We start from the raw sequence: 26,511 nt of genomic DNA on the forward strand, positions 1-26,511 counted from the left end.
GAACGTCTTCCTGTCGGGACATCCTCGTTCTGGAAATCTGTCTCGATACAAACGTACCGCGCCATGGCTTTTGCTCCGTGCTAATCCATACATCAAATGGGCATCTGCCAACTCCGCATTTGTAAACATTGCACTGACTGCAAATCCACGTTCGTGATGAACACTAGCCTCTTGATGCTAGGTACAGATGTGCTTGATGCTAGTACTGTAGAGCAATGAGTCGCATGTCAACACAAGCACCGAAGTCAACGTTACCTTCCTTCAATTGGGCCAACTGGCGGTGAATCGAGGAAGTACAGCACATACTGACGAAACTAAAATGAGCTCTAACATGGAAATTAAGCGTTTCCGGACACATGTCCACATAACATCTTTTCTTTATTTGTGTGTGAGGAATGTTTCCTGAAAGTTTAGCCGTACCTTTTTGTAACACCCTGTATAAGACAACAGGTGTCTGGCGAAGTTGTTAGATAGGTTACTGTTGCTACAGTGGCAGCTTATCAAGATTTAAGTGATTGTGAACGTGGTGTCATGGCGCACGGGCGATGGGACACAGCATCTCCGAGGTGGCGATGAAGTGGGGTTTTTCCCGTACGACCATTCACGAGTGTCCATGAATATCAGGAATCTGGTGAAACATCATATCTCTGACATCGCTGCAGCCAGAAATGATCCTGCAAGAACGGGACCAACGATGACTGAAGAAATGGTTCAAATGGCTCTAAGCTCTATGGGACTTAATATCTGAGGTCATCCGTCCCCTAGACTTAGAACCACTTACACCTAACTAACCTAAGGACATCACACACACATCCATGACCGAGGCAGGATTCGAGTTGCGACCGTAGCAGCCGTGTGGTTTCGGACTGAAGCGCCTAGAACCGCTCGGCCACAGCAGCCGGCCGATGACCGAAGAGAATCATTCAACGTGACAGAAGTGTAAATTTCACAGATTTCAACGCTGGGCCGTCAGCAAATGACAGCATGCGAACCATTCAATGAAGCATCATCGATATGGGGTTTCAGAGCCGAAGGCCCACTCGTTTACCCATGATGACTGCACGACACAAAGCTTTACACCTCGCCTGGGCCCGTCAACACCGACATTGGACTGTTGATGACCGGAAACGTCTTGCCTGGTTGGACGAGTCTCGTTTCAAGTTGTATCGAGCTGATGGACATGTATGAGTTTGGAGATTACCTCATGAATCTATGTTCCCTGAATATCAGAAGGGGACTGTTCAAGCTGGTGGAAGTTCTGTAAGGATGTGGGGCGTGTGCAGTTGGAGTGATATAGGAGCAATTATTCAAAAAAGTCTTAATCGCATTTATTATAATTATACTGCCAACCGGTTTCAACCCGACTTAGGGGTCATCTTCTGGGCGTTTACACCACTGGTAGACTGTTGGTGGTGTCACTCCTGTCTACATAACGGCAGGAAACTATCTTTTCCTGTTGATGAACGAAGTCTTTCATATCAGTTTCCAACTGTGGGGAAAGAAAGTTCTCAAAACATCGAGATATCTCCTTCCTATGACAGTGTTCTCGGCAAAGAAAAATGGTCGACACACACCTTTTCTCGCGAAACTGCACGAAACATCTTAAATTTTGGAGAGTCCTTCTCATATTGTACAACTTCATGTGGTCGTTCCGTACCTCACATTCTCACATTATGACGCTTCACCTTTCCATTTAAATGGAATGTTGCCTCGTCACTAAACATTAAGAGTATAAGAAAACTGTCATGCTCCATCTTGTCAAGAACGAAATTACAAAATGGCTCTGAGCACTATGCGACTTAACTTCTGAGAACATCAGTCGCCTAGAACGTAGAGCTAATTAAACCTAACTAACCTAAGGACATCACACACATCCATGCCCGAGCCAGGATTCGAACCTGCGACCGTAGCGGTCGCTCGGCTCCAGACTGTAGCGCCTAGAACCGCACGGCCACTCCGGCCGGCTACGAAATTACAGAAATCCACACTATCTAGTTTCCTGCCGTTATGTAGACAGGAGTGACACAACCAGCAGTCGACCATTGGTGTGAACGCCCAGATGACCCCTACGTCGGGTTGAAACCGGTTGGCGGTATTATAATAATAAATGCGATTAAGACTGTTTTTCAATAATTGATTAATCATACTAATCGCTGCTTCATCTCCACAACCATGTTGTCCAAAAATCTATTGATATAGGACCCCTGATACGTCCAGATACGACTCTGACAAGTGACACGTACATAACCATCCTGGCTGACCACTGTATCCATTCATATCCTGCCGGCCGTTGTGGCCGAGCGGCTCTAGGCGTTTAAGTCCGGAACCGCGCTGCTGCTACGGTCGCAGGTTCCAATCCTGCCTCGGGCATGGACGTGTGTGATGTCCTTAGGTTAGTTAGGTTTAAGTAGTTCTAAGTCTAGGGGACTGATGGCCTCAGATGTTAAGTCCCATAGTGCTTAGAGCCATTTGAACCATTCATGTCCATTGTGCATTCTGACGTACTTGGGCGACATTGCACACGTCCAGAATTGTTACAAAGTGGCTCCAGGAACACTCTTGTGAGTTTAAACACATCCACTGGACACCAAACTCGCCAGACATGAACCTTATCGAGCATATCTGGGATACTTTGCAAGGTGGTTTTCAGAAGAGGTCTCCACCCCCTTGTACTCTTATGTATTTATGGACAGCCCTTTAGGGTTCGTGGTGTCAGTTACTTCCAGCACTACTTCGGACATGTCCGAAAGAACAGATACCATCTTCATATAGTTAAGGCTAACCGGCCATTGACCTTCTTCTTCTGAGCTGGATGCACACACATTGCCCGAACTCTTACGGGACTCGGGAAGATTGTCTGCCGTGAGTAATGAATGTAATGGGCAGGGGCACTACGAATGTAGTGTGTGGACGTTAAGTTGGGAACGGCCGTCGTCCCACGATCCATAATGGCTCAACGAAGATTAAGTTGGGAATGTGGGTCTCACAGGGAGCGTGCAAGGGATAAATCCCTGCAGTCGCACTATCCTCTGTGTCCTCGGTGGCTCAGATGGATAGAGCGTCTGCCATGTAAGCAGGAGACCCGGGTTCGAGTCCCGGTCAGGGCACACATTTTCAAATGTCCCCGTTGATGTATATCAACGCCTGCCAAAAACTTATGGTCTTGATTTAATTATCATTTCACTTCAATCATCAGTCGAGACCATTCCATGTCGTGCTGCGTCACTTCTGCCCGTTCGCCTGGTCCCTATACGATATTAGGCAGGTGGGCCAGTTTCTTTGGCTCTTCAGGGTATTTCGGTTTGCCGTTACTGCTGCGCGGGGCGCACGTGACTGCGCCTGGAAGCTCGCTCCCGGTCTGGAGTCGCCTCCTCCAGCGGCGTCCAGCCGTCCCTGTTTGCGGTGCGCCCGGCGGACAGTCTGTTCTGTGTGAGCGAAGCCGCGCCGACGCCTGCCCGGAATCGAGACAAAGCCCGGCCGCGAAACCCAACTAGCGAGCCCTGACCGGGGCGGCATTGTGCCGAGGGCACGGCGAGGCAGTCAGCGCCACGCACACCGACGCAGGACGCCGGCAGCGCAGCGCGAATCACAATGGGGCCGCCGCTGCTCGCTGCATGCATAAAACATCGCCTCCTCCTCATCCACTTCTTCAGCGGCCCCTCTCACTTCACCGCGTCCCGTAATGACTAACCAACACCCACCGATGATCACGCGAGCGTTTTTGCTTACTTGAATTTTCCGATCAAACGAGCAAGTCTAGCTTGTTCGATTTCTTTGTAATGCCCGAAGACTTCTCCAGCAATAAGAGGCGAAACGTTAGGCACTTAAACATGCGTCAAGCTGGATTAACCGAGCGGTCTGAGGCGCTGCAGTTATGGACTGCGTGGCTGGCCCCGGCGAAGGCTCGAGTCCTCCCGCGGGCATGGGTGTGTGTGTTTGTCCTTAGGATAATCTAGGTTAAGTAGTGTGTAAGCTTAGGGACTGATGACCTTAGCAGTTAAGTCCCACAAAATTTCACACACATTTGAACATTTGAAGAAAGATGCGTCAGACGCGGCCTAATGTACAGGGTTATTACAACTGATTGAAGCGATTTCACAGCTCTACAATAACATTATTATTTGAGATATTTTCACAATGCTTTGCACACACATACAAAAACTCAAAAAGTTTTTTTAGGCATTCACAAATGTTCGATATGTGCCCCTTTAGTGATTCGGCAGACATCAAGCCGATAATCAGGTTCCTCCCACACTCGGCGCAGCATGTCCCCATCAATGAGTTCGAAAGCATCGTTGATCCGAGCTCGCAGTTCTGGCACGTTTCTTGGTAGAGGAGGTTTAAACACTGAATCTTTCACATAACCCCACAGAAAGAAATCGCATGGGGTTAAGTCGGGAGAGCGTGGAGGTCATGACATGAATTGCTGATCGTGATCTCCACCACGACCGATCCATCGGTTTTCCAATCTCCTGTTTAAGAAATGCCGAACATCGTGATGGAAGTGCGGTGGAGCACCATCCTGTTGAAAGATGATGTCGGCGCTGTCGGTCTCCAGTTGTGGCATGAGCCAATTTTCCAGCATGTCCAGATACACGTGTCCTGTAACGTTTTTTTCGCAGAAGAAAAAGGGGCCGTAAACTCTAAACCGTGAGATTGCACAAAACACGTTAACTTTAGGTGAATTGCGAATTTGCTGCACGAATGCGTGAGGATTCTCTACCGCCCAGATTCGCACATTGTGTCTGTTCACTTCACCATTAAGAAAAAATGTTGCTTCATCACCGAAAACAAGTTTCGCACTGAACGCATCCTCTTCCATGAGCTGTTGCAACCGCGCCGAAAATTCAGATCGTTTGACTTTTCCATCGGGTGTCAGGGCTTGTAGCAATTGTAAACGGTAAGGCTTCTGCTTTAGCCTTTTCCGTAAGATTTTCCAAACCGTCGGCTGAGGTACGTTTAGCTCCCTGCTTGCCTTATTCGTCGACTTCCGCGGGCTACGCGTGAAACTTGCCCGCACACGTTCAACCGTTTCTTCGCTCACTGCAGGCCGACCCGTTGATTTCCCCTTACAGAGGCATCCAGAAGCTTTAAACTGCGCATACCATCGCCGAATGGAGTTAGCAGTTGGTGGATCTTTGTTGAACTTTGTCCTGAAGTGTCGTTGCACTGTTATGACTGACTGATGTGAGTGCATTTCAAGCACGACATACGCTTTCTCGGCTCCTGTCTCCATTTTGTCTCACTGCGCTCTCGAGCGCTCTGGCGGCAGAAATCTGAAATGCGGCTTCAGCCGAACAAAACTTTATGATTTTTGTACGTATCTGTAGTGTGTCGTGACCATATGTCAATGAATGGAGCTACAGTGAATTTATGAAATCGCTCTAATCATTTGTAATAGCCCTGCACATACTACTAAAATCACCGAGAATTTTTTCTTTCGTATTGCCGATCGACACCTTTTATGTAATCACAGCAAATACTTCCGCGGAATGTCACTTGTGCCAATTGTTCGTCCGCAGTGTAACCTTCGAAAAACGGACAGCGGCGTTGGAATCTCAGATTTACTTCAAACTTTGTGCGCCTTTAGTGGGCCATCGAAACAACATAACGTGCAAGTAGTAACGTGCACTACTCTGACAATTCCGAGATAATCGCAAGAAGAGTTTTACGCGTCTATTGCGGGGCTTATGTCTCTGTGCGTAGGTGGCCAAGTGCAAAGTTCATGGTGCGCAAGTGACAAGCGTTCGAACTTCGTAGGACGAACGTATTACCACGTAGCCAGTTGTTCCATAGAACTCAGCTACGTTCGGGCCGATCTTCCAGTCACCCGTCCTCCCCGTACAAAAGATTATAGTCGTTTGTTTATGCTGTCCAACCCTTGCGACCCCATGGTGCTACAGCACCCTGACATTAACTGGCGAACGGTTTGGGGGTGTGCGCATGCACCCTTTTTACCGTCGTCTGTGGCTGCACTCTGGTACGTTTTATTCTATGGCAGATTCCCGACTAATAGTCGACTTCATCGCATAGGACTGGATACCTTCCCACTCTGCCCTGACTGTCAACTCGAAGACACCGATGAGCACCGTCTTACATGGCCCCTAAAACGAAACGTTTGGTTCGTCATCCAACGAATCGTGGGCTTTTACCTCCGTGCCCCGCCAACGACGGTAACCCCGGATTTCCTGTTGTTGCCCCAGACATTTCACTTCCCTCTTGCTAAGCACCATACCCTAATCTGGTTTCGAGGACAGCCTTTAGAATACCTCTCTCAGAGTGGTCCGCATACAGTCCGTGACTTCTGGTACAAAGTTGTGACCGCGCATAGCACCCTCACCCGAAAACCATCTTACTGACAAACTTTTGCCGGTTATCTCCGCAGCGTCTTCCTTGACCCCCCTCAAAGTTGGAGTGTGCCATGCCTACCTGTCACATGGTGCAACACCCTTATCCACGTTCTCATGCATCGACCAAAAATAAATTTAAAAAAGGATGAAGACAGAATACTTTATATTTTGTTGCATTTAATGTTTTTCTAATATTTTTTGTTTAACTGTCATTTGTATATGTTTAAATTGTACCTTTAAGAACTCTTGCATAGTGTATATATGTACTGTTAGTTTGTTCAATAAAGATTATTGAAAAAAAGGAAGAATATGTTATATTTTGCTGAAAAAAAAACGTATAAGAGGCGACGGTTCGACTCCCTCACAAAGTTAATTAGTAATGTATTTTTTCATCACTGGTCATATTAAGTGTCCTTTAATTTACGTCTATGGTCACAATCTTTGCTGTTAAACAGCAAAGATTGTGACCATAGACGTAAATTAAATGGTCGTGCGGTTCTAGGCGCTCCAGTCCGGAGCCGCGCTGCTGCTACGGTCGCAGGTTCGAATCCTGCCTCGGGCATGGATGTGTGTGATGTCCTTAGGTTAGTTAGGTTTAAGTAGTTCTAAGTTCTAGGGGACTGATGACCACAGCAGTTGAGTCCCATAGTGCTCAGAGCCATTTGAATCATTTTTGAACGTAAATTAAATGAAACTTATTATATATACGGGTCACTGTGTTTTTTTGCGCGACGATGTAGCAGCTTGTGAAACTGGTCATATTATTTAATTTATATGACATTTGACAGATAATAAAAAGAATTATTCGATTTGACTCGTCCATATTTCTGAAACCTATAAACATATACAACGAATTTTGTTTTTCAATGAACGGGTCACACAAAAGGTTTCTTTCGTACCTTTCCATAGGTGTTCAATACGCCCCCTTTGAGATGCACGGCATATGCCAGTGCGGTATTCAAATTGTTCCCACACTGCAGCGAGCATGCCTTGCGTTACAGCTTCCACAGCTGCTGTTATGCCATGTCTCACTTCGTTCATTGTTGTTGGTAACGGAGCTACATAATCCGTGTCTTTTATAATCCCCCACAAGAAATAATGACATACAGTCACATCCGGTGACCTGGGAGGCCAGTTGCGTAAGGATGAATCATTTGGTTCAGTGCGACCGATCCATCGTTCAGTAGTCCTTCCATTTTTAAAAATCCCGGACTTCCAGATGTTAGAGTGGCAGTGCCCCATCCTGTTGGTGAATGATGTCGTTCGAAAGTGTGGTAAAAGAAAGTTGTCAAGAATATTGAGATATCTGCTTCCTATAAAAGTGTCCTCAGCAAAGAAAATGGCCCACACACCTTTTCTCGCGAAACTGCACGAAACACCTTACAGTTTGGAGAGTCCCTCTCATGTTGTACAACTTCATGTGGAAGTTCTGTACCCCATATTCTCACATTATGACGCTTTCCATTTAAATAGAATGTTGCCTCGTCACTAAACACTAAGAGTATAAGAAAACTGTCATCCTCCATCTTGTCAAGAACGAAATTACAGAAATACACACGTTATTGTTTGTAATCTTCGCAAAGAGCAGTAGCTGAATTTCGCATTGTTTCATGCGTCAACGTCGACGCAACACACGCCAGACGGACATCAGGGGCATGTTGAGCTGTCGAGCAGCACGGCGAACGGATTTCTGCGGACTCCTTGTGAAACTATGGAAACCCGACAAATATGGGTTGAAAATAATGTCACTATGCGATGCAAGGACATTCTATTTTTTCCGTGGCATTCCATACACTGGCGAGGACAACAGAATAAAGAGAAGACCTGGAGATTTGCCTTTACCTGGCCAGTATGGAATCTATCAGGGGTCTAATAGAAACATTACAGCGGACAATTGGTTCTCCTCATTGGAGGTGACTGATGCTCTCCTCCAAAAGAAACTCAGATTTGTAGGTACATTGAGGAGGAACAAACCGCAAATACCACCGTCAAAGCTGCTTTCCGCTCCAGTAGGCTCTTCAACATTTATGTATCAAGGCGACAAAACTTTGGCGTCATTTACCCCAAAGAAAAATAAAAAAGTTTTACCGATATCGTCTATGAACTTCTCTGGAGGGATAAATGAAAAATCAAATAAGCCTGAAAATGTGGAGTTCTACAGTCTAACTAAAGGAGGGGTCGATGCATTAGATATGCTTTGCGCACTACGACCACAAAAAGAAAATCGAGAAGATGGCCCATGCGGTACTTTTATGCTATTTTAGACATCGCTGCTATAAATAGTTTTATAATTTACAAAATCAATAGCAAAATTTACAGCTTTTCAAATGACGCGAGAATATAATTTCTCAAAAATCTTGCGCTCTCTTTGACAAAACCTCTTATGGAAAAGAGGTTGAATAACACACATCTTCCCCGTGAGCTTCGTTCGTCTATTGGAAAACTTTTGGAAAAAGAAGCAATGAATTAGACAAGCCTATCCAAGCACAGCCACTAAAGAAAAGAAGATGTGATTTTTGTGACAGATCAAAAGATAGGAAGGGGAATGCTTCTTGTAGTAAGTGTAATCGTTCTATACGTGGGGAGCATAAAGTTATTATATGCCATGGCTGTAAAGAAACTGAGATGTGATACATTGTGCCAAATAGGTATTTTCAGGGCTGTATGTGATCGTTTCCAGGATAACATTATACATTTATTACTTGTTCCTATACATTATGTGTACAAAGACATTTATTATTGAGAACTTTATATTTCGAAACTGCTGACAGTGTAATTATTTTCTACAATTAGTAAGAGACGTTTCTCATTTAGTTCCTATCTTTAGAATTTCTAAAGCACTCAAGTTCTTAGTTGATGACTGAATCTACCGATTTTTACTATGTTTTCAATAATTTTATAGAGAATATTACTATTAAGGTATTATTTGTAATTAAGTTCCTATTTTTTCCAAAATACTTTATATTATTACTTATTGACTATAAAAATAAAAAAGACTTGTTGTTATAACAAATATTATATGTGTTTAATTGATAATAAAACTTTTTCCCATTATTCATTTTCTATTTTACCCCGAAAAATCGATATTTGGAGGGTGGGGTCTGATCCAACCCCACCTTACCGTTTATGTCAGAAAACTTCACCTTACCATTAGAGGGTTAATTTAATCGTCTGAAATTGAGAACTGTGTTGAAAAGCATCATTGTAAGACTTGTCAGAATTCACTAAAAATTTCCGCGTGTGACATTTTTAGTATAGCCATAGAGAACAGCGTTTGGTGAATGAGCGACTTCTTAAATATGCTGACGAATATTTCGTTTTTGTGTTTCAGGTGAGTTCTCGAGCGCTTTCTGCACTATCAGACCACAACTGCTGTCCGTGAAGCTTGTAAGTAGCGATACTGCAAATACTAATACAAAGGTCAGTCAATAAGAAAACCGATCTTTTAAAGAATCTGTTTCGAGAATGGAACAAAACATTTATGTAATGAATTAATTCGATTTGAATCCATTAACCTTCTTTAACTTTCTTTTGATGTTGATCTTATAATTTCTTTTAGAGACACTGTCCACTCCCTTGACTTGAGAGCCGGCCGCTGTGGGCGCGCGCTTCTAGACGCTTCAGTCTGGAACTGCGTGACCGCTACGGTCGCAGGTTCGAATCCTGCCTCGGGCATGGATGTGTGTGATGTCCTTAGGTTAGTTAGGTTTAAGTAATTGTAAGTTCTAGGGGACTGATGACCACAGATGTTAAGTCCCATAGTGCTTAGAGCCATTTCACTTCCCTTCACTTGGTCTTTGAAGTTCTTTCCCGTCTCTGAGAGAGTTACGATGTGATCGACAAACTTCACAGTTTTTTGCTTCTCCCGTAACGTCAATTACATTTCCAAATTTCGCCTCAAGTTCCTTTACAGTCTCCTTAACGTACATATTGAATAACGCTGGGCATATGCTGTGCCGGCATTTGTGGCCGAGCGGTTCTAGGCGCTTCAGTCCGGAACCACGCTGCTGCTACGGTCGCAGGTTCGAATCCTGCCTCGGGCATGGATGTGTGTGATGTCCTTATGTTAGTTAGGCTTAAGTAGTTCTAAGTCTAGGGGACTGATGACCCCAGATGCTAAGTTCCATAGTGCATAGAGCCATTTGAACCATTTTTTGGATAGGCTGTAACCCTATCTCAATTCCTTTCTCAACCTTCTACGTAATACAAAAGGTAAGAAACATGAAAATATATTACTGCTTACCAAATACTACAGGAGAATGACTAGAAACTACATGAGCAGTAAAAAAAAATGAACATTTGGCCGTGAAAAGAATGTGGAACATTTATCCCAGAATAATCATTACAGCGCGGAAGCGCTGAGACAAATATGTATGAAAAGATCCTGAACAGAATCGCGGTTTCGAAGGTGGGAGGGAGAGGGGAAGGGAGGGAGAGAGGGTGGTGAGAGAGGGGGAGTTGGCGGGAAGCCTTAGCACTGAAAGGTTGTGTTGTTTCAGTGCAAAGTATGGAACCCTGCACAGACGGTCGGTCAATGCGATTGAAGCAACGTGCAGTCATTGAATTCTTGAAAGCAGAAGGTGTCACCCCACAGGAGATTCATCAGAGAATTAAAGCAGAGTGCGGTGATTGTGTTGATGTGAGTACTATACGTCGTAAGTTTAAAGATGTTGAGGCGGGAACATCTGACCTGCGTGACAAACGAAGAGTTGGACGTCGTGTGACAGCAGCCACCGAGTTTCACAAGCAAAATGTTGACAGATTGATTCAGGAAGATCGTCGTATCACTCAGAGAGAAATTGCAAGCACAATGGGCATTTCACAAGAACGTGCGGGTCACAGTATTGTTTTACTTGTCTACTGGAAGATCTGTGCACGATGGGTACTCCGGATGCTGACTCCTGAAATGAAAGAGCACAGAATTGAAATTTGCCTGGAACTCCTCTCGTGTTACGAGAATGAAGGTGACGCCTTTCTCTATTCCGATAATGAAAGACGATCTGCGGGGACATCATTATGCTTCTGATGAAGAAGTTGAGAGAACTGTGAGACTGTGGTTGTGGAATCAGTGTGTCGACTTCTTCCGTGACGACATCAGGAAAGTTGTTCATCGTTGGCAGAAATGTATGCAATTGCTTGGTGATTATGTGGAAAAGTGAATATTGGTAATTAAAGATCACATTCTAAGGATTATTTCTGTGTTTGATTTATTAAAATATTCCCATCCAAACCCAATTAGCGAAAGTGGAGGCATTACTTTCATTCAACCCTCGTGTAATATGGTTGAAGAGCGTACGTGTGATAGCCATATTCGCCAGCTGTAGTAAACAACGTACAGGGGGTTTCAGAAGTGAGTGTCAATATTCTGGGGTATGAGAGGAGTGATCATTCGAAACAAGCAAGTGAAGTAAGCATGGGCTCTAAAACGCCTGCCTTAAGAGCTACGGGCAATTCTTGATCTTCGACACTGTGAAACAAATCTACTGCAAGCTCTTTGCATTCCATACTTTGGGACGTACTAGTATGGACCAAAACAAGAAAAAAATATCCAGTAAACCTGTCCTGTAAATTGCATACGTTAAAACTTATGAACATTTGTTCATTAGAAGAGTTATGTTTCAAAGTAGCGAAGATGACAAAGTGCTCATAGTTCTTAACGTATGCATTTTAGAGCACATGTTTGCTGCACATTTTTTCTTGTTTTGGTCCGCACTATCACTTCCTAAGGTATGGAAAGCAAAGAGCTTGCAGTAGAAGAGACTTGATTCACAGTATCGAAGATCAAGAATTGTTCATAGCTCTTAAATACGCGTTTTAGAGCCCAGGTTTACTTGACCTCTTCGTTTCGAATGATCATTCCTGTCATATCACTGAATATTGACCAACACTTCTGAAATACCATGCATAGCATAACATCATATCGTTGAAGAGCGTTCATTTCCCAGCTAAAAAAGTTTTCGGGTGGCATAAACTTTCTGAAGGTGGTTGCCTTGTATTACATGACATGCATAGTAATACTCACAAGTAAAAATGCGCAAATATGTCCAGATTTTTGTATTAAATGTCTTTGAATTGGCCAGATAAGTCGAAAAGCTACACTACTGGCCAAAAAATTGCTACACCAAGAAGAATTGCAGATGATAAACGGGTATTCATTGGACAAATATATTGTACTAGAACTGACATGTGATTGCATTTTCACGCAATTTGGGTGCATAGATCCTGAGAAATCAGTACCCAGAACAACCACCTCTGGCCGTAATAACGGCCTTGATACGCCTGGGCATTGAGTCAAACAAAGCTTGGATGGCGTGTACAGGTACAGCTGCCCATGCAGCTTCAATACGATACCACAGTTCATCAAGAGTAGTGACTGGCGTATTGTGACGAGCCAGTTGCTCGGCCACCAGTCGAACATTTTCTGTTCCCAGAAAGGCCCGTACAGGACCTGCAACATGCGGTCGTGCATTATCCTGCTGAAATGTAGGGTTTCGCAGGGATCGAATGAAAGGTAGAGCCACCTCCGAAATGTAACGTCCACCGTTCAAAGTGGCGTCAATGCGAACAAGAGGTGACAGAGAAATGCAACCAATGGCACCCCCATACCATCACGCCGGGTGATACGCCAGTATGGCGATGACGAATACACGCTTCCAATGTGCGTTCACCGCGACGTCGCCAAACACGGATGCGACCATCATGATGCTGTAAACAGAACTTGGATTCATCCGAAATAATGACGTTTTGCCATTCGTGCACCCAGGTTCGTCGTCGAGTACACCATCGCAGGCGCTCCTGTCTGTGATGCAGCGTCAAAGGTAACCGCAGCCATGGTCTCCGAGCTGATAGTCCACTCTGCTGCAAACGTCGTCGAACTGTTCGTGCAGATGGTTATTGTCTTGCAAACGTCGCCATCTGTTGACTCAGGAATCGAGACGTGGCTTCACTATCAGTTACAGCCATGCGGATAAGATGCCTGTCATCTCGACTACTGGTGATACGAGGCCGTTGGGATCCAGCACGGCGTTCCGTATTACCCTCCTGAACCCACCGATTCCATATTCTACTAACAGTCATTGGATCTCGACCAACGCGACCAGCAATGTTGCGATGCGATAAACCGCAATCGCGATAGGCTGCAATCCGACCTATATCGAAGTCGGAAACGTGATGGTACGCATTTCTCCTCGGTACACAAGGCATCACAACAACGTTTCACCAGGCAATGCCGGTCAACTGCTGTTTGTGTATGAGAAATCGGTTGGAAGCTTTCCTCATGTCAGCACGTTGTAGGAGTCCCCACCGGCGCCAACCTTGTGTGAATGCTCTGAAAAACTAATCATTTGCATATCACAGCATCTTCTTCCTGTCGGTTAAATTTGGCGTCTGTAGCACGTCATCTTCGTGGTGTAGCAATTTTAATGGCCAGTAATGTACTTCTCTTTTACATCACTAACTTTGCCCAGCACATATTCGCCTTTTTTTGTTTTTTTTAGCAATGATAGCATCATTCTGTATTGGGGTAAGAAGTACTGCAAATGAAACTTGCAGCTCGACTGGGCCTCTGGAAACGTAGTGTGTAAGCCATCCTGAGAAAAGCTGAGTAATCACTTAAAATTACTATAGTAAATTACTGGGTTAGGTCTGGACTGAAATGGCGAGGAAATAACAAGATTTACGGAGCCCTTCTTCTGGGTGCAGTGGAAGTGATGTCACCTTTACGAAACGCTGCTAGCAATACGTAAGTAACTTGACTGCAGTTCGAAGAAGTGTTTTGAAACGGACGTTGGACACGACTATAAACTTCTCCAGGGCAGAGACCATCATCTCCACGTACCAGCTTGCCACCGCAGAGTGCGCGGCGAAGCTTAGTCAATAACCATACTAAGGACTTTCTCTCCTATTCCGTTTGCGTATTGAACGAGGAGGAAACGACTCTTCTTCATGCGTCTATAAACATTTCTGCCATCTTACTTACGTGATCCCTACCCCAGATACATGTTGGTGGCACCAGAGTGATCGTTCGGCCGTCTCTCCAGTACGGCATCTATAAATTTACCCTACAAGATTTCGCGGAAAGCACGCCACCTTTCTTCCAAGCGTTCCCATTAAGTTCCCCGAACACTTCCGTTACACTTTGGCATAGTCTATCCCAAACTGTTACCGTCCAAGAGGCACAACTCTGGATTCATTCATGTCTACTGCCATACATTGGAACAGTATTCTAGAACTGGTCGCCCTAGCGTCTTGTATCCTATTACCTTAACAGATCCACAGTGTAAGGTTTCTCGTTTATTTTTGGTATTCAAGGAACGTGATGTGAGCTCCAAATTTACATTCGGTGTGCCACTCTTCATGCTGTGCACTGGATATTTTTCAAACAAAAGTCTTCAATAGTCGATATGTTACGCCACAGAGTACACACAATGTGGTCTCTAGTAGCCAGTAGCATTGCCGTTGCCATCGGTAAGCGACGAAAATTTTTCCAATCCATATGTGGCATACAGATAACCATTGCTTAACAGTGTTGGTTAAAAACAGTCTTGGTAGCAATTTTAGTTTTTTTATTTTTCAACTACGCGTTTCGCCTTATTTAGACATCTTCAGGTTGATCTTATATCTGGTATTTCTTAGAACGATCCTTTAGACAGCGTAGCCAATGGGCATCGTCGAATACATCATGCCAATAGCGCCTTCGTTGAACTCAGTCCATCTAGAAAAGTCTTTACTGAGTTTAACGAAGGCGATGTTAGCCTGATGTATTCGACGATGTCCATTGGCTACACTGTCTAAAGGATCCTTCTAAGAAATACGACATTTAAGATCAAGCTGAAGATGCCTAAATAAGGCGAAACGCCTAGTTGAAAAATAAAAAACTAAAATTGCAACCAAGACTGTTTTTAACCAATGCCATGAAAATTTCTTAGGTCCGGTCACATTATAGTCAAGATAATAAGATCATTCGTAGTCAGGTGTTGCATTTCAAATGTAATATCACGTTCATTTCAAGTGAAATTGAGTGAAAATTACATTTCCTGTTAGGCAGTCTCAGTTTTAGAAAGCAGTTTTACATTCGCGTGTGTATCACTTCGTGTTTGGAATTTTATTCAGCCAGTTCCCTACGTAGAATCACAGGGCATTTTTAAAAATAATTTTTGGTTATTTATTCTTTCAGAATTCATTTTGTAATTTCATGAAGCATTTTTACTCTCTTAGTTTTGTGTGTTGGAACTGCAAGTCACGTAATGTGACGTCATGTAGTCCAGCACTGTCCGTCCCACTGCACAGTACAGAATTTTGCAGGGCAGATTCTTCAAGATACAGCTTTATTTTATGCGGAAATGTTACAACTGTACTGCTCCGAATATTTCCAAGAAATCCGAGTCCTTCATTTGACTTCCCTAACTCTGATTTTAGCTGAGAGTGCTGTATCATATCACTCCAATATCACACCTTAATGCGGGGATGGACATTACAAACACAACACATTGCTACGGCTAATGCGGTGTGTGTGCCCGCATCTCGTGGTCGTGCGGTAGCGTTCTCGCTTCCCACGCCCGGGTTCCCGGGTTCGATTCCCGGCGGGGTCAGGGATTTTCTCTGCCTCGTGATGGCTGGGTGTTGTGTGATGCCCTTAGGTTAGTTAGGTTTAAGTAGTCCTAAGTTCTAGGGGACTGATGACCATAGATGTTAAGTCCCATAGTGCTCAGAGCCATTTGAACCATTTGAACCAATGCGGTGTGTGTGTGTGTGTGTGTGTGACTGAAGTTAACGAGCGCTCAACGGCAAGGTTATCGGCGCCCTTACAGATGTTAAGACAAAAGAATGTGAATAAAACGGCTAAAAATGTGACACAGTGAGAGGCAAACCTGTGGAATCATACTCACTCACTCCCTCACTCGCACCTCGCACGCCTTGACCCACACAATCACACTACCTCCAGAGCTGGTAATATAGTGGCTAGCGTTGCTCCCTGGGGGGTCATGGAGTCCTGGGTTCGTGTTGTTCTCATCATTTCATCATCATTCGGGAAAATGGCGAAACTGGACTGTATACAATTGGAAATTTGTGTAGGCGCTGATAACCGCGCGTTGAGCGCCCCACAAATCAGATATATTTCTCATCATCACACTACCTCAAACGCCGTAGAATAACGGTTAACGATGCTATGCCTGCGATTAAAACATACATAAAACGCAAAGGAGCTACACTGCTGGCCATTAAAATTGCTACATCACGAAGATGACGTGCTACAGGCGCGAAATTTAACCGACAGGAAGAAGATGCTGTGATATGCAAATGATTAGCTTTTGAGAGCATTCACACAAGGTTGGCGCCGGTGGCGACACCTACAACGTGCTGACATGAGGAAAGTTTCCAACCCATTTCTAATACACAAACAGCAGTTGACCGGCGTTGCCTGGTGAAACGTTGTTGTGATGCCTCGTGTAAGGAGGATAAATGCGTACCATCACGTTTCCGACTTTGATAAAGCTCGCATTGCAGCCCAACTCGATTGAGGTTTATCGTATCGCGTTGGTCGAGATCCAATGACTGTTAGAAGAATGTGGAATCGGTGGGTTCAGGAGGGTAATACGGAACGCCGTGCTGGATCCCAACGGCCTCGTATCACTAGCAGTCGAGATGACAGGCATCTTATCCGCATGGCTGTAACGGATCGTGCAGCCACGTCTCGATCCCTGAGTCAACAGATGGGGACGTTTGCAAGACAACAACCATCTGCACGAACAGTTCGTCGACGTTTGCAGCAGCATCGACTATCGGCTCGGAGACCGTGGCTGCGGTTACCCTTGACGCTGCATCACAGCCAGGAGCGCTTCTGATGGTGTACTCAACGACGAACCTGGTTCACGAATGGCAAAATGTCATTTGTTCGGATGAATCCAGGTTCTGTTTACAGCATCATGATGGTCGCATCCGTGTTTGGCGACATCGCGGTGAACGCACATTGGAAGCGTGTATTCGTCATCGCCATACTGGCGTATCACCCGGCGTGATGGTATGGGGTGCCATTGGTTACACGTCTCGGTCACCTCTTGTTCGCATTGACGGCACTTTGAACAGTGGACGTTACATTTCAGATGTGTTACGACCCGTGGCTCTACCCTTCATTCGATCCCTGCGAAACCCTACATTTCAGCAGGATAACGCACGACAGCATGTTGTAGGCCCTGTACGGGCCTTTCTGGATACAGAAAATGTTATTAGACTGCTGCCCTGGCCAGCACATTCTCCAGATCTCTCACCAATTTAAAACGTCTGGTCAATGGTGGCCGAGCAACTGGCTAGTCACAATACGTCACTACTTATGACGAACTGAGGTATCGTGTTGAAGCTGCATAGGCAGCTGTACCTGTACACGCCATCCAAGATCTGTTTGACTCAATGCTCAGGCGTATCAAGTCGTTATTATGGTCAGAGGTGGTTGTTCTGGGTACTGATTTCTCAGGATCTATGCACCCAAATTGCGTGAAAATGTAATCACATGTCAGTTCTAGTATAATATATTTGTCCAATGAATACCCGATAATCATCTGCATTTCTTCTTGGTGTCGCAATTTTAATGGCCAAAATGGCTCTGAGCGCTATGGGACTTAACATATGTGGTCATCAGTCTTCTAGAACTTAGAACTACTTAAACCTAACTAACATAAGGACAGCAAACACATCCATGCCCGAGGCAGGGCTCGAACCTGCGACCTTAGCAGTCGCGCGGATCCGGACTGAAGCGCCTAGAACCGCTCGGCCGGCATTTAATGGCCAGTAGTATAGATTCCGAACATGGTCTGACGAGCTCTTTGATCAAAACTACGTGATTTTTACAGCTACAGAAACGAAAAGTTATCCCAGCGTTGGCAGACTGTTGTAAATAGCGACGGAGAATGTGGTTGATTTGGAGGAGGGAACCAAACAGTGTGGTCATCGGTCCCGTGGGATGAGGGAAGGATGGTGAAGGAAGTCGGCCGTGCCCTTTCAAAGGAACCATCCCAGCATTTACCTGAAGCGATTTAGGGTAATCACAGAAAACCTAAATCAGGATGGCCGGACGCGGGTTTGAACCGTCGTCCTTCCGAAAGCGAGTCCAGTGTGCTAACCACTGCACCACCTCGCTCTGTATTGATAACTGAAGTCTATGTTACGTGTATCTGCCGTGTTTATTAAACTTGTGGAAACCAGAATGAGATTTTGACTCTGCAGCGGAGTGTGCGCTGATATGAAACTTCCTGGCAGATTAAAACTGGGTGCCGGACCGAGACTCAAACTCGGGACCTTTGCCTTTCGCGGGCAAGTGCTCTACCAACTGAGCTACCGAAGCACGACTCACGCCCGGTACTCACAGCTTTACTTCTGCCAGTACGTCGTCTCCTACCTTCCAAACTTTACAGAATCTCTCCTGCGAACCTTGCAGAACTAGCTCTCCTGAAAGAATGGATATTGCGGAGACATGGCTTAGCCACAGCCTGGGGGATGTTTCCAGAATGAGATTTTCACTCTGCAGCGGAGTGTGCGCTGATATGAAACTTCCTGCAAGATTAAAATTGTGTGCCGGACCGATACTCGAACTCGGGACCTATGCCTTTCGCAGGCAAGTGCTCTACCATCTTTTTTTTTTACTCTCATTTTGTTCGCTTTTGTTCGTCCCAACTGCTCGGGGCGGACGTCGTAAGACACCCTTTTAAGTTCGTTGTTGATCGATTAACTCAGTTTTTTTATTACAGAGGGCAGCTGCCCCTCTGACCGAACACGCTGAGCTACCGTGCCGGCGTCCATCTGAGCTACCCAAGCACGACTCACGCCCCGTCCTCACAGCTTTACTTCTGCCAATACCTCGTCTCCTACCTTCCAATCTTTACAGAAGCTCTCCTGCGAACCAAACTTGTGGAAAAGTGGTACAAACTTATGCATAAACCCAATACTATTCCGTAAACGCAGTCAGCAAGCATGGCAAGTGCTCTACTATCTGAGGTACCTAAGCACGACTCATTCCCCGTCCTCACAGCTTTACTTCTGCCAATACCTCGTCTCCTACCTTCCAATCTTTACAGAAGCTCTCCTGCGAACCAAACTTGTGGAAAAGTGGTACAAACTTATGCATAAACCCAATACTATTCCGTAAACGCAGTCAGCAAGCATGGCAAGTGCTCTACTATCTGAGGTACCTAAGCACGACTCATTCCCCGTCCTCACAGCTTTGCTTCTGCCAGTACCTCGTCTCCTACCTTCCAAACTTTACACAAGCCCTCCTGCGAACCAAACTTGTGGAAAACTTATGCACAAACCCAATACTATTCCGTAAATGAAGTCGGCATGTACCGCTGACTCTGGTAAAACCAGTAGAGTATTCTGGATCACTGTAGTGGCTATGCAGCAAATGTGAGGCTCGAGTACAATGGATGCGCGGTGGCGTGGGAGGGGAGGAGAGTACACGAGAACTCGGCAAGACGGAAATTCTCGCCGCATAACATCAGAGAACGGCCGGTTCCAGCGCGGGCTGAGTCAGCAGCAGTAAAGTCTTCGGACGATGTTGTCGGCGCACGAGAAGCGTCATACGAGCAGGCGTCACTGCGGGGCATAGATCAGGACCCGCTGGCAGTACAAAGGAAGAGACGCCGCCACACGCCCCCGGCGTCTGTTGCGACAGAGTCTAAGGCTGCGGTCAAGTGACTCTGACCTCGGCCTATGGACCGGTGCTACTCTCGTCACCCTTTGGTCTCTGCTATCCATGACCTTCACTCTGCCCTGCTCAGTTGTCTTCCTTTGGGTTGCAAGTCATGTGGGTATCCCAGGGAATGCATTGGCTGACCGTTTGGCTAGAGAAGCAGGTACTTACTCCCCTCCCCCCCCCCCCATTCCCTTTCATGATTCTTCTTCTTAAGTTGCCAATCCTAAGATTGATTTGCAGCAGCTCTCCATTCAGTGCGATTGTCGGCCAGCCTCTTCAATTCCGTGAAACTTCCGCATCCTAGGTCCTGCATTATCTGGCTTATGTACTTTCTTCTAGGTCTGGCTCTTGCCCCTTTGCCCTCCACAAGGCCTTCCGTTATAGTGTGGAGAAGACTTTCATGTCTCAGAATGTGTCCCATCCATATACCTCTCCTCTTCTTGACCGTCTTCCAAAGAACTGGAACTTCCTCCGCTCTCTGCAGGACTTCTTCGTTTGTCATCCTGGCCGTCCATGGAATTTTTAACATCCTTCGCAGACACCACATTTCGAATCCTTCAATCCTTCTTCTTTCGTCCTCTCCAAGTGTCCAGGTTTCGCTGCCGTAGAGAAGCACACTCCCAACAAAGGTCTTTATTAACCGCTTCCTTAACGACAGACTTATCATATTTGATGTGAGGAGTCCTTTCCTTTTATAGAATGCAATCTTTGCCTGATTTATTCTACTTATTACATCTTTCCTACTACGACCATCTGATGTTATTCTGCTTCCCAAGTAGACAAAGTCTTGTATTTCTTTCAGCTTCTCTCCATTCAGCCTTATATTCGTAATTGCTTGATTATTTTGTTTGCTTGCAACTAAGATTTTTGTTTTTGACTTATTAATTTTCATGTTGTACCGTGTAGCAAGAGTGTTTTCCATTTCCTCCAACACTACTTGTAATTCTTCCTCATTTTCCGCTAGGACAGCAATGTCATCCGCAAAACGCAGCATATCAACTATTTTTCCCTGGCTCCTGATTCCATTAGCTTGTCCTAACTTTTCTCTGACCTCGTCCATTGCTTTCTGTATGTACATATTAAAGAGGACAGGGGAGAGTGCACATCCCTGTCTCACACCCTGTTTAATTTTTGCTTGTTGTTGATGTTCCCCACATCTCACTATTGCCACCTCTTCTTTGTATATGTTCCATATCGTTCTCCTGTCCTTGTACTTAGCTTTTTCGAGGTCAATAAATGCTATGTAGGTGTCCTTTCCTTTTTCCATTCTTTTTTCTATTATGAGCCTTAGGGCCATAATGGCTTCTCGCGTACCTCTCCCTCTTCTAAAGCCAAACTGGTCTTCTGTGAGCATGCATTCCACGTTCCCTTCAATTCTTCTGAGGAGGATGGTCGTCAAAATTTTTGATGCATTTGAGTCATGAATGGGTCTGTCGCATGATTGCAGTTGCGTATTTATGTCAAATCTGTCTTTCGCCAAAAGTGGAACGACATCTTCTCTCAGTAATTAACTCCGCACAATAAATGAGGCAACTGCGGTTTGGCGCTCTTCCTTCCGCTGCTCTCGGAAGCAGTCCACCGTCTTATGCCGCCTACGCATTGGTCGTACCAGGCACATTGATTCTTGGTGTGCAACGAAACAGCCCCCCAATTTGGTTGTGGAGCCGGACTGGCGGTATCCCGTCTATTGCTGGAATGTCACCTTCTTTTGGCCCTTCGTACCAAGTATAGTCTTCCAGATTCCTTAAATTTAATATTAGTAGGCGATTCAGGAATGGTTCAACTGGTCCTCAGTGTCCTCCATGAAACTAGTTTTTATTTTCAGATATAAAGTTTTGCTTTACTCCCTGAGCAGCGGTAGGGTGGTTATGGTTGAAGCCTCTCTTCATGTTTTCTCGGTCTGGGACCCATAGCCGCTCTCCCTTGCAAAGACCGCTCTTTGATCCCTCTGTTTTCCCAGTTTTTTTTATTTGGGCTACCCTTTCATTCCTTCTCCTGCATGTTTTAACTTCCTCGTTTTTATAGTTTTGTCAGTTATTCAAGAACAGCCTTAATCGCATTTATTATTATAATTATACCGCCAACCGGTTTCAACCCGACGTAGAGGTCATCTTCTGGGCGTTTACACCATTGGTCGACTGCTGGTGGTGTCACTCCTGTCTACTATAGTTTCCTGCCGATTAGTAGACAGGAGTGACAGCCGGCCGGTGTGGCCGTGCGGTTCTAGGCGCTACAGTCTGGAACCGCGCGACCGCTACGGTCGCAGGTTCGAATCCTGCCTCGGGCATGGATGTGTGTGATGTCCTTAGGTTAGTTAGGTTTAAGTAGTTCTAAGTTCTAGCGGACTGATGACCTCAGATGTTAAGTCCCATTGTCCTCAGAGCCATTTGAACCATTTTTGAACGGGAGTGACGCCACTAGCAGTCGACCAATGGTGTAAACGCCCAGAACATGACCCCTACGTCGGGTTGTAACCGGTTGGCAGTATAATAATAATAATAAATGCGACTAAGACTGTTCTTGAATAATTGATTAATCATACTAATTGCTGCTTCATCTCCACAACCATGCTGTCCAAAAATTTATAGTTTTGACTCTTCTGAGTGGATCGATCCACTTTGGAATCGCGGGACTTATGACTTTTGCCGTTGGTTTCATAACCGCCCTCAATTAATCAATCAATCAATCCAATATCGGTGTATTCCGCCGACGACCGACATTGGCCGGAGACTGCCTGTCTTTTTCAAATCAGTACGCTATTATGTGCGCTGTCACACTATAGCCGATCTTACTTCCAGAACGTGTTACAGTGAACCGGTCTCTTGCATTCGTCGATCGAGAGAAATAAACGCTCCTCGTGACGAATGACGCCTGTTAGGAAATCATTCCCTGTGCAGCCTTTCAGCATTGCAACGTACTTCCCCATACACAAGGTGCATGCCAGTGAGTTCTGCGAAACCGTACCGGCACTGCTCCATCGTAGTGTACTGTACACTTGCGAATAGCACTGAGTAATGAATGGGTCTGTCGCTGATTAATAGCACGTTCAGTCATGAGACCGTGTAAATACGATACGACAGAGCCACTTTATGGACAAATGAAGTAAACAAAACCTGCAAGATGACTTCCTAGTAATCAGGCTCGTTCTCCTCGTTTCCTTGCAGGAAATAAAGAATGTGCACGTAAATACACAGCACAGTACGTGTAAACTTGTACGCATGTTAGTTGTAAATGAGCTTGAAAACAGTAATCATAGACACAGCGGTAACAAGATGGCTTCTCCGACCTCAGGTTCCCTATCTCAAATTTCTCACTAGAGCATTCTCAACCTCCTGTTACATTTCTCGCACGCCCTTACGGAAATACCCTGTATTTCGATTTTTTCCCGGTAATAAGGGTATTCTCTCATTACCTCACATTCGCCGTTCAGGTGCCAACTCGCACAGCAGCCAGCTCTCACGGCACACGCAGTTTTTGGTGATGTCGTGTAAACGAAAACGACCACTCGAAACAGACTAGGTACTGGAATGAAACGTCAGGGGCGCTGCGGTAGCCGCACTTGTATCGAGTAGTCGACTGAAACAGGAAAGTCGACCGGAGTGACTGTGGTGCTCCCGTCCGGACTAGAGATGTGAATGCCTGTGTGTGTTGTCATCAGATTATACAGGCGCCGCATTCCAGGCGGCGGACGTTTCCATCGCAGAGGTGGCTGGCTACCCGCCATCTCAGCTGGAGCTGCAGCTTACGTAACTGGGGCACAGCCGGTTCCCAGAGAGAGACTTATCTGCTGCATCCATCGCCTGACCTTGGCAGTGGCGCACAGGCATCCGTAGTCGGCTCCGAGCTCTAGCGATTACTGGCCGGAGTACGCAGATATCATCAGCAGGACTTATTTTGTGGTCAGATGCTACGTGCCTGCGTCGAGATTAAGACTTCCCGCTATTTCCGCATTAAAAGCGATCGATAATAATCAGTCCGTATACGACACCGCACGGTGCCAATTAGAACCGTTGATAAACTGTCGATATATCGATGCGGCAATATTGTTTTCACAACGTATCGATATACTGTATACACGTAGAAGAGCCAAAGAAACTGGTACATCTGCCTAATAACGTGTAACCTCCCCCCCCCCCCCCCCACATGCACGCAGAAGTGCCACAACACGACGTGGCACAGACTCGACTAATGTCTGAAATAGTGCTGGAGGGAACTGACACAATGAATCTACAACTACATACATACTCCGCAATCCACCATACGGTGCGTGGCGGAGGGTACCTCGTACCACAACTAGCATCTTCTCTCCCTGTTCCACTCCCAAACAGAACGAGGGAAAAATGACTGCCTATATACCTCTGTACGAGCCCTAATCTCTCTTATCTTATCTTTGTGGTCTTTCCGTGAAATATAAGTTGGCGGCAGTAAAATTGTACTCCAGTCAGCCTCAAATGCTGGTTCTCTAAATCTCCTCAGTAGCGATTCACGAAATAAATACCTCCTCTCCACCAGAGACTCCCACCCGAGTTCCTGAAGCATTTCCGTAACACTCGCGTGATGATCAAAACTACCAGTAACAATTCTAGCAGACCGCCTCTGAATTGCTTCTATGTCCTCCCTCAATCCGACCTGATAGGGATCCCAAACGCTCGAGCAGTACTCAAGAATAGGCCGTATTAGTGTTCTATAAGCGGTCTCCTTTACAGAAGAACCACATCTTCCCAAAGTTCTACCAATGAACCGAAGACGACTATCCGCCTTCCCCACAACTGCCATTACATGCTCGTCCCACTTCATATCGCTCTGCAATGTTACGCCCAAATATTTAATCGACGTGACTGTGTCAAGCGCTACACTACTAATGGAGTATTCAAACATTACTGGATTTTTTTTCCTATTCATCTGCATTAATTTACATTTATCTATAATTAGAGTTAGCTGCCATTCTTTACACCAATCACAAATCCTGTCCAAGTCATCTTGTATCCTCCGAAAGTCACTCAACGACGACACCTTCCCATACACCACAGCATCATCAGCAAACAGCCGCACATTGCTATCCACCCTATCCAAAAGATCGTTTATGTTGATAGAAAACATCAGCGAACATACCACACTTCCCTGGTGCACTCCAGATGATACCCTCACCTCCGATGAACACTCACCATCAAGGTCAACGTACTGGATTCTATTACTTAAGACGTCTTCGAGCCACTCACATACTTGGGAACCAATCCCATATGCTCGTACCTTATTTAGGAGTCTGCAGTGGGGCACCGAGTCAAACTCTTTCCGGAAGTCAAGCAATATGGCATCCGTCTGATAGTTTCATCCATGGTTCGCAAGATATCATGTGAAAAAAGGGCGAGTTGCGTTTCGCAGGAGCGATGCTTTCTAAAGCCGTGCTGATGCATGGACAGCAACTTCTCTGTCTCAAGGAAATTCATTATATTCGAACTGAGAATGTATTCGAGAATCCTGCAACAAACCGATGTTAAGGATATTTGTCTGTAATTTTGAGGATCCGTCCTTCTGTCCTTCTTATATACAGGCGTCACTCTCGCTTTTTTCCAGTCGCTCGGGACTTTACGTTGGGCAAGAGATTCGCAATAAATGCAAGCTAAGTAAGGAGCCAATGCAGTAGAGTACTCTCTGTAAAACCGAATTGGAATCCCATCAGGACCTGGCGATTTATTTATTTTCAACCCATTCAGCTGCTTCACAACCCAAGGGATGTCTATCACTATGTCCTCCATACGGGAATCTGTACGAGGCTCAAATGGCGGTATGTTTGTACGATCCTCCTGCGTGAAAGATTTCTCAATCGCTACATTTAAAATTTCATCTTTCGTTTTGCTGTCTTCCGTTGCCAGGCCAGACTGATCAGTGAGTGACTGGATGGAAGCCTTCGACCTGCTTACCGATTTTACGTAAGACCAGAATTTCTTTGGGTATTCAGCAAGATCTTTTGCTAAGGTATGATGGTGGTAGTGGTTGTATGCTTCGCGCATCTGCTGGGCTGTCCATAAATCCGTAAGACTACGAGGGGGTGCAGGTGTCTTCTGAACGGCACGTTGCAAGGTATCCCAGATATGATCAATGATGTTCATGTCTGTGGAGTATCGTGGTCAGCGGAAGTATTTAAACTCAGAAGAGTGTTACTGGAGCCACTCTGTAGCAATTCTGGACGTGTGGGGTGTCGCATTGTCTTCCAGGAATTGCGCAAGTTTACTGCAATGCGTAAAGCTTTGTGTCGTGCATTCATCAAGTGCACACGAGTGAGCCTTCGGCTCCGAAAGCCCATATCGACGATGTTTCGTTAAATGGTTCGCACGCGGACAGTTGTTGATGGCCCAGCATCCAAATCTGCACCAATTTGCGGAAGGGTTGCACTTCTTGTGGTGTCACCGCCAGACGCCACACTTGCTAGGTGGTAGCCTTTAAATCGGCCGCGGTCAATTAGTATACGCCGGACCC

The 26,511-nt window shown here is 45.6% G+C and overlaps 1 protein-coding gene and 1 non-coding gene across 2 annotated transcripts in view; both read left to right on the top strand.

Annotated features, from left to right (window-relative positions):
- The window catches only part of LOC124718893 (carbonic anhydrase 2-like), a 216,463-nt gene that overhangs the window by 113,406 nt on the left and 76,546 nt on the right, over positions 1 to 26,511 (top strand). The gene's annotated exons all lie outside the window — the stretch shown is intronic.
- Trnat-ugu lies at positions 3,034 to 3,107 on the top strand. The gene has a single exon. It is a non-coding gene; the product is annotated as a tRNA-Thr (tRNA).

The sequence above is a fragment of the Schistocerca piceifrons genome, chromosome 10, assembly GCF_021461385.2.
Source record: "Schistocerca piceifrons isolate TAMUIC-IGC-003096 chromosome 10, iqSchPice1.1, whole genome shotgun sequence".
Lineage (NCBI taxonomy): Eukaryota > Metazoa > Arthropoda > Insecta > Orthoptera > Acrididae > Schistocerca > Schistocerca piceifrons.